The sequence below is a fragment of the Oncorhynchus keta genome, chromosome 34 (genome assembly GCF_023373465.1).
Source record: "Oncorhynchus keta strain PuntledgeMale-10-30-2019 chromosome 34, Oket_V2, whole genome shotgun sequence".
Lineage (NCBI taxonomy): Eukaryota > Metazoa > Chordata > Actinopteri > Salmoniformes > Salmonidae > Oncorhynchus > Oncorhynchus keta.
Genome location: NC_068454.1, coordinates 23228533 through 23235297, shown reverse-complemented (window position 1 = coordinate 23235297; position 6765 = coordinate 23228533).

The following is a 6765-nucleotide window of genomic DNA, read 5'->3' as shown; positions in this document are numbered from 1 at the left end:
GTGGTTGGCGAATGGCGTGGAGGGGGGTTGGGCAGGGGGGTGGAGCATTGGAAGTTAAGACCAGGTTCAGCCTTTGTTCTCTCTCTCTTACGTCTGGGTTTCACAAGAGAAGGTCACGTTTGGCTTGTGGATTATCTGTCATCTATTTGGCGTGTGCTACGGCCCAAACAGTAGCCTGTGTAAAGTTGGTTTAATAAACCGTCAATGCGCAAACTCAAGCCTCTGTCTGGACAATTGTTAATTTATGATCTAGTCAGGTCATTACATTGGTGTCAGAAGTAAAAACGTTGATACAAGTTAGCCAGCTAGCTAGCTGACTTATGTGGCTAGCTACCGTAGGTGAGAACGGGGATTGAAAATGCTTTGAGGGAATCCGAAAGTGAAGGTGGAGGTAGGGGACGATTATGGCCAAGGAGGTGCGTGTGAATGGACGTCGGGGGCTCTGTCTGAGGAGATCGCCAGGGCGTCGGAGTGCAGAGGCCGCTTGAGGGAGGACGTTAGAGCGATGGCGGCTGAAGCGGGCATGAGTGCTTCGTCGACTGTATTTCGCGCGGATTCTGGTGGGCGGACCGAAGTGGTGACGTCGACGCGGCGTGACGAGGAATCTGGGGCTCAGGATGTAAACAAACATGGCGGCGCCCAGTTCCCGGCTGCGTCCGTACTCGTTAAGACCCCGAAGTATTCCGGTAAGGCGGATTGGGAAGCTTTTCATGCTCTGTTTGAACTCTTAGCTCATTTTAGGGGGTGGTCGGATGAAGAAAGGGCACTGCAGTTGGCTTTATCCCTCACGGATGAAGCTCTGGCTTGTTTGATATTGATTAGCCCCGAGGACAGGCATGATTATGGTGCTTTAGTGGGAGCACTGAGGAGGCGCTATGGACAGTGTGTACAGCCCGGGCTACTGCGCTCCGAACTGAGTAATAGACGCAGGCAGCCTGGAGAGCCTCTACGGGTGCTAGCTAGCACGGGACCAGTTCATACAGGCGCTCTCTCCTACGGAGCTGAGCATACAGACCCAGCTGGCTCATTGCAGACAGCCTTGGAGATGGCTTTGGAGAGGGAGCTGGTGTGGGCTGGGGCTTCAGCTGGGGCTTTGGTGGGGGTGCAGGGACACACACCCTCTGTGCGAGCTGGGGGGCAGAGCAGCCCGGAGCCGGAAAAGCCTGCTTGGGTGGCCGAAATTACAAAACTCATTCGTGCTGTGTCGCTACAGGCGGAACGAAACACACGCCCTGGTCCCAGGGTCTGCTGGGGTTGTGGCCAGCCAGGCCATCTGCGCCGAGATTGCCCCATGTCCCCCAGAGCTCAGGGAAACGGCTCGGGGTCCGCATAGACCGGGTAGTGCGGACCCCTGGCTTTCTATCCCAACCACCATCATCTTCAGGAGGAGCCCACCGGCACAGACGGGGAAGCAAGGCTCCACTTCCCCCAGAAGCAGACGAGGGCAAGCGGATGGAGCCTGTTGTTGTGGTGGGCCGGACCTGTGTTGGGGACTTTTGTCATGTCCCTGTCACTGTGGAGGGGGTGCCCTGCTCCGCCCTGGTGGACACTGGGTCCACAGTAACCCTGGTGAGGCCAGATATTGTGCCAGGTTGGACTCAGTGTGAGCCTACAACTGTGCAGCTCCGCACAGTCACAGGTGAGCTGGCACCCATGAAAGGGAAGGGAATAATGACTCTGACAGTAGGGGGCAGGACTGTGCGTCATCCTGTGTGGGTGGCGGCAGTTCAGGACCCTTGTATCCTGGGGTTGGACTTTCTTAGGAGCACAGGCTGCCAGTTAGACCTAAATAGGGGCACACTGAGCTTCCAGGGAGGGACGGAAGTCACCATGGCCCCCCCTAATGTCACATTCACTCAACCCAACAAACCCTTTACTCCAACAGTTAAAGCAGCAGAGACTCATGGCTGCGCCCCCTCCCCCACAGCTGTGTGTGACTTTTCCCCAGTCCCCCTGTCACCTACGGCGGTGTGTTACATTCCCCCAGCTACCTCCATGACACAGCCCTCTGTGAGCCCGGGCCGCACCCCCCCAGCCCAGCTACCCCAGATGGGAGAGGAGAGGACACTGTTTGCAGTGAGGGAGATATGGTGGAGGAACTGTGTTGGTCTTGACCCCGAGCAGCAGGAACGGTTGTGGCGGTTGCTGTTTGAATTCAGAGACAGCTTTGCGTTGAGTGAGGAAGAGGTGGGTCAGACTCATCTGGTGCAGCATGAGATCGACACAGGTGATGCTCGACCCATCAAGATGCGTCCCCGCCGTATCCCGCTGGCACGCCAGGAGGCGGCAGACAAGGCTCTGTTGGAGATGCAGCGGGCAGACTTCATTGAGCCCTCAGACAGCCCCTGGGCGGCGCCAGTCGTCATGGTTCCGAAGAAGGGGGGCAAGCTGAGGTTCTGTGCGGACTACAGGCGGCTGAATGAGGTAACCAGGAAGGACTCATACCCCATACCACGTATCGATGAGTCGCTGGACCTGGTTAGGGGGTCCTCCTGGTTCTCCTCACTAGACCTCCGCAGTGGCTACTGGCAGGTGCCCCTCTCCCCAGAGGCCAGAGCCAAAACTGCGTTCTCCACTAACAGAGGACACTGGCAGTTCAAGGTCCTGTGCTTTGGCCTGTGCAACGCTCTAGCGACTTTTGAGCGTTTGATGGACAGGGTGCTGGATGGCATCCCCCGACAGCAGTTTCTGGTATACCTCGATGACATCCTGGCCCATGGCAGCTCCTTCCAGTCAGCCCTGGGGGCGCTACGGCGTGTGCTGGAGAGGGTGGCTGCCGCAGGTCTGAAGCTCCACCCTGAGAAGTGCCACTTCATGAGGAGAGAGGTGTCCTTCTTGGGCCACCGAGTGGGGAAGGAGGGGATCAGCACCATGGAGGACAAGGTAGGGGCTGTCAGAGACTGGCCCACCCCCACCGACCAGCGTCAGCTGAAGAGCTTCCTGGGCCTGGCCTCGTACTACAGGAGGTTTGTACGGAGCTTCTCAAGCGTTGCTGCTCCACTGAACCGCCTGCTGCCAAAGGACAAGGCTTTCACTTGGACATTGGAGTGTGAGGAGGCGTTCAACACCCTCAAACGTGCACTGATCGAGGCCCCCGTGCTCGCCCCCTGACCTCACCTTGCCCTTTATCCTGGACACAGACGCAAGCAATGTGGGGATGGGTGGGGTGCTGGCCCAGGTGGGGCCAGAGGGGGAGAGAGTGGTGGCGTACTTCAGCAAAACATTTGACAAACATGAGCGCCGCTACTGTGTCACCCGGCGGGAGCTCTTGGCTGTTGTGGCTTCCGTCAAACACTTCAAGTACTACCTGGGTGGTCTGCCCTGTACTGTAAGGACTGACCACTCTGCTCTCCAGTGGCTCATGTCTTTCAGAGAGCCAGAGGGGCAGGTGGCACGCTGGTTGGAGGAGCTTCAGCCGTATGACTTCACGGTGGTGCACAGGGCAGGGGCACGCCACTCCAACGCCGACGCCATGTCCCGTCGGCCCTGTACTGCAGACGGCTGCCGCCACTGTGAACGGAGAGAGGGACGGGAGAGAGAGCTGCGGGCAGAGGAGGGTGTCTGTGCCACAGTGTGTCGGGCGAGCGGGCCTGTCTGCTGTGAGCTGCAGACTGTCGACGTGGCTGAATGGCGGCAGCAGCAGGGACGGGACACAGACCTACAGCCAGTGCTACAGTGGGTAGAGGCGCAGGTGAGGCCACCATGGGAAGAGGTGACAGCGCTCTCACTCGCGACCAAAGGGTTGTGGTCGAAGTTTGAGAGACTGCGGCTGGCTGATGGCGTGCTACAGCGGGCATGGAAGGAGTCAGCTACGGGAGAGGAGAGGTGGCAGGTGGTGGTCCCAAAAGCATTGCGGGAGGCTGTGCTCCAGAGTACTCATGGGGGGTGGGGACTGGACACTTTGGGGTCACAAAAACACTGCGCCGTCTCCGTCAGGGCTTCTACTGGGGGCAGCACAAGAGGGATGTGGAGGACTTTTGTCGCCGCTGTGACAACTGCACAGCGAGAAAGGGCCCCCCAGGCCGCTCTCATGCTCAGCTCCAACAGTTCCCAGTGGGGGCTCCCATGGAGAGGGTGGGAGTGGATGTAGTTGGGCCGTTCCCCACCACAGACAGTGGAAACCGCTGGGTGCTCACGGCCATGGACTATTTCACAAAATGGCCCGAGGCCTATGCTCTGCCTGACCAGGAGGCAGAGACCATCGTCGACGCCCTGACAGCGGGGATGTTCAGCAGGTTTGGAGCTGCAGAGTCCATCCACAGCGACCAAGGCAGAAACTTTGAGTCCCGTGTGTTCGCCACCATGTGTGAGAGGCTGGGTATGCACAAGACCCGCACTACTCCTCTCCATCCTCAAAGTGATGGCCTTGTGGAGCGCTTCAACAAAACGCTTGGACAGCAGCTGGCCATCGTCTCTTCCAAACACCAGCGTGACTGGGACAAGCACCTGCCTATGGTCCTCATGGCATGCCGCTCCGCTGTCCAAGACTCCACTTCCTGCACGCCTGCCCTCCTCATGCTGGGGAGAGAGATCCGCACCCCTGCGGAGATGGCGTTTGGTCGGCCCCTGGATAGCCCTCATGTTCCTCCGGGGCCGGAGTATGCCCGGAGACTCCAGGACCGCCTGGAGACAGCCCACACCTTCGCCAGAGAGCAGCTGGTGAATGCAGGTGTGAGGCAGAAAAGGAACTATGACGTGCACACCCGGGGAAGGCACTTTGTGGCTGGGGAGCTGGTCTGGGCCTACAGCCCCTAAGGAAAAAAAAGGCAGATGCCCCAAGTTGGACAGTCACTGGGTGGGACCCTGCAGTGTCCTGGAGAGGGTAGGGGAGGTTGTGTACCGGGTGCAGCTTCCTCCCAGGGGGAGAAAGGTGGCACTGCACCGGGACAGGTTAGCCCCATACAGAGGGGCCTCTTCTCCCCAAACCCCAGGAACCCCCACAATTCCCCTCTCTGGCAATGACATTCTCCAGGCACCCACCCTCAGGTGCCGCAGACAAGGCTCCAGACAGCCCACTCCCCTGTCTCCCCCTGTGTCACCGCGTGGTTCCCCAGAGCCACGGACTGTATTACCCGTTCCCGCTTCCTTGTCCCCCATATCCCTGCCTTCATCCCCTGGTTCCCAGAGGGGCACTCTGCGACCATCACGGCCACGCAGGCAAAGGAGACCTCCGGGTCGCTTCAGAGACTTTGTTTGTTCCCTCGGGGACGAGGGACTTTGTGGTGGGGGGGCTGTGTAGCGACCCGCACAGACAGCTGTGTGTTATGTGTTAGGCTAGGAGGTGGTTGTGTTGTACTGACCAATACCCGGTGTTCGCGGGGTCCGACATGTCAATCAACCTGCTATCTGCCAATCACGGGAATGCCTGGAATGTTCTGATGCCGGGCATCCTGGTGGTTGGCGGAGTGGCGTGGAGGGGGGGTGGAGCATTGGAAGTTAAGACCAGGTCCAGCCTTTGTTATCTCTCTTACTTCTGGGCTTCACAAGAGAAGGTCACGTTTGGCTTGTGGGTTATCTGTCATCTATTTGGCGTGTGCTACGGCCCAAACAGTAGCCTGTGTAAAGTTGGTTTAATAAACCGTCAATGCGCAAACTCAAGCCTCTGTCTGGACAATTGTTCATTTATGATCTAGTCAGGTCATTACAATACATATGAGATGAGTATGTAAACAAAGTGGCATAGTTAAAGTGGCTAGTGATACATGTATTACATAAGGATGCAGTAGATGATATAGAGTACAGTAGATACGCATGCATATGAGATGAATAATGTAGGGTATGTAACATTATATAAGGTAGCATTGTTTAAAGTGGCTAGTGATATATTTTACATAATTTCCTATCAATTCCCATTATTAAAGTGGCTGGAGTTGAGTCAGTGTCAAGTGTGTTGGCAGCAGCCACTCAATGTTAGTGTTGGCTGTTTAACAGTCTGATGGCCTTGGGATAGAAGCTGTTTTTCAGTCTCTCGGTCCCAGCTTTGATGCACCTGTACTGACCTCGCCTTCTGGATGATAGCGGGGTGAACAGGCAGTGGCTCGGGTGGTTGTTGTCCTTGATGATCTTTATGGCCTTCCTGTAACATCGGGTGGTGTAGGTGTCCTGGAGGGCAGGTAGTTTGCCCCCGGTGATGAATTGTGCAGACCTCACTACCCTCTGGAGAGCCTTACGGTTGTGGGTGGAGCAGTTGCCGTACCAGGCGGTGATACAGCCTGCCAGGATGCTCTCGATTGTGCATCTGTAGAAGTTTGTGAGTGCTTTTGGTGACAAGCCAAATTTCTTCAGCCTCCTGAGGTTGAAGAGGCGCTGCTGCGCCTTCTTCACGATGCTGTCTGTGTGAGTGGACCAATTCAGTTGGTCTGTGATGTGTATCCCGAGGAACTTAAAACTTGCTACACTCTCCACTACTGTTCCATCGATGTGGATAGTGGGGTGTTCCCTCTGCTGTTTCCTGAAGTCCACAATCATCTCCTTAGTTTTGTTGACGTTGAGTGTGAGGTTATTTTCCTGACACCACACTCCGAGGGCCCTCACCTCCTCCCTGTAGGCCGTCTCGTCGTTGTTGGTAATCAAGCCTACCACTGTTGTGTCGTCCGCAAACTTGATGATTGAGTTGGAGGCGTGCGTGGCCACGCAGTCGTGGGTGAACAGGGAGTACAGGAGAGGGCTCAGGTTGAAGGTTAAATAAATATAATTACTGTAGGATCTCATGTGATGGTCAATATTTGATTTTGTATACGTTTTTAGACATACATTAAGAAAATA